This window comes from Sapajus apella, unplaced genomic scaffold, assembly GCF_009761245.1.
Source record: "Sapajus apella isolate SASKATOON/1434 unplaced genomic scaffold, GSC_monkey_1.0 scaffold1, whole genome shotgun sequence".
Taxonomy (NCBI): domain Eukaryota; kingdom Metazoa; phylum Chordata; class Mammalia; order Primates; family Cebidae; genus Sapajus; species Sapajus apella.
In genome coordinates, this window is record NW_022436941.1 from 6,906,836 (window position 1) to 6,909,328 (window position 2,493).

A 2,493-nucleotide genomic window follows, 5' to 3' on the forward strand; every position below is an offset into this window, starting at 1 on the left:
CTATGATCTCTCATGCCTAATATCCACGGTCTCTTGTGTTGATGTCCAAGATCTCCCGTGTCCAATATCCACCTTCTCTCACTTCTGGAATTCTTTCCTGAAGCTGCTGGACAGGCTAGGGTAGCCCACATGGCAGGACGCCTGGCCCTGGTGACCTCATTCTGGTTGCATAGGGCTAACTTGGGAGCCAGCACGAATTTCTGTAGGATTTCCTCATCCCCGAAAGAAGGAGGCATGTCTGCACCTGAGAACCAAGCCCCACAATTCTTTTGTATATCATGAGTGGTGAAACAGAGCTCTCCTGCAAAAAGTGCTGGGGCCCATGTGACTATCAGACGAGACACTGACCCCTGGCATGGAGAGAGTGCCTGAAAGTATTGTAAAGAGAGGATGAGGGCAGGGTGGGGCAGCCTCTGAGTGTGCCTGCTTCCAGAGAGGCAGGTCCTAGTTAATTTGTTTGTTTTTGAGTCTCACTCTGCTGCCCAGGCTGGAGTGTGGTGGTACAATCATGGCTCACTGCAGTCACCTGGGCTCAAGTGATCCTGACCCTCCCATCTCAGCCTCCCAAGTAGTTGGGACTGACTTTAGGCATGTGCCATCATGACCAGCTCATTTATTTTAAATTACTTTTTTTTAGAGATGGGGTTTTTCAATGTTGCCCAGGCTTGTCTTGACGTCCTGGGCTCAAGTGATCCTCCTGCCTTGGCCTCCCAAACTGCTGGAATTAGAGGTGTGAGCCACTGTGCCTTGCCAGGTCCTAGTTAACTGATGTGGGATTTGTATTCTATTTCATTTTTTTTTCTCCCTTTTATTTATTTTATTGCATTTTAGGTTTTGGGGTACGTGTGAAGAACATGCAAGGTTGTTGCATTTCTATTTTGTATTTGAAGGTAAATTGAAACTTTGTTCTGTAAATATATGTGTGTGTGTGTACATGTATGTATGTATGTGTACATATGTATGTATAAAAAACAAGGCTTCTGGATGGGTTAGATAAGGACTTGGTCCTTCAAAATTCAGAAGTTATTTGTTGAGTGCCTGCCCCATGCCAGGTATTCTAGGCACTGGTGTACAGCAATGAACAAAACAGATGAAATCCCTGCCCTCACAGAGCTTATATTCTTCCTGGAGAGCAGACAGGAAGAAACAATAGCCAATATAAGTAAAATGTATGGTACAGTAGGAAATCATAAGTGCTAAGGGAGAGAAGAGGCAGGAAGGGAAGGTGGGGCCTCAGGGTGGCCAGGGAAGGCCTTATAGAGAAGGGGCCTCTTGAGGAAAGACTTGAAGGCAGAGAGGAAGGAGGCCTTGGAGATATCTTGGGGGAAGGGCATTCCAGGCAAGGCACCAGCAGATGCAAAGACCCAGGGCACTCAATAAATATCTGCTGAATTTTGAAGGACCAACTCGTCTAACCTCATCTAATCCTGGCTTCCGGGTCAGCCAGGGAGGAGGCTAGTGTGGCTGGCATCGGGGGAGTGAGGGAGAAGCTGTAAGCTGAGGGCCAGATCCTGGAGGGCTGTTACCGTCCTGGTTGAGAGGCTGGCATTGGAGGGTTCCAAGCAGAGGGGTGACATGACCTGACTTCCATTTTAGTAGGACTGCTGTGGCTCCTGTGTGCCGAATACCTTGCGGGAAGGTAGGGGCACACAGAAGGAGAGGATGTGGTGGTTTGGACCGACCATGGCGTCTGTGAGGGTGAAGGCTGCCCTAAGTGGTCACTGGGTCCGACTTCCTGTTTTAGATGGGGAAATGAACTGAAGCGCATAAGGGGAAGCCCTTGCCAAGCTCCCCCTAGAGGCTGGTGGCTGGACGAAACCCCAGAGCCGGCCTCTGGCCTCGCACACCATTGCCGAAGGCCTTTCCCTTGGGTGGCTTTTCTTCCACACCTGGTCTCCATTGGATCCTTACTTTGGAGGGTAGTGGGTGTGGCCTGAAGACCAGTTCTGCCCTGCGTGTCCTCCGTCACCCTTGCCTCCCGACAGCTCTTCCTCCTCACACTGCAGCCGCCTCCTCCCGGGTCAGCTGTCCCCACTTTTCCCTCCCTCCTTTCTCCACCTCTTCTGCTTCATCTTCCTCCCCTATTTCTCTTCCCCGTTGTCCTGGCTGAAGGAGGAGTTGAGGCCAATTTGGGGGTGGCCTGTTGCTGAGGTCTGGGTGCAGGGGTCGTAGTGGTGTCCACCAGCTGTCTGGGCCCTGTTGTGGGGGATGAGGAGGAGAGGCCTTAGGTGGCTTTCCTGCCCCAGGCTCTGACTCATAGGGAAGCAGGGGGACATCTGATTTTCTATGTTGGGGAATCCCTGGAGCAAGGACTGCCTTGGGGCAGGTCTTCTGCAAGCTGAGGAGACCATGCTGCAGGAACGCCTGTGACTGTGACCTTCAGAGGCTCCATTTGTTGGGCTATGTGGTAAGTAACGTCATTAAGATGAATGTGTGTTTTGGTAAAGGGTGTAAATATATGAATAGTGTCCTCTCCAGCCCCATATATCACCG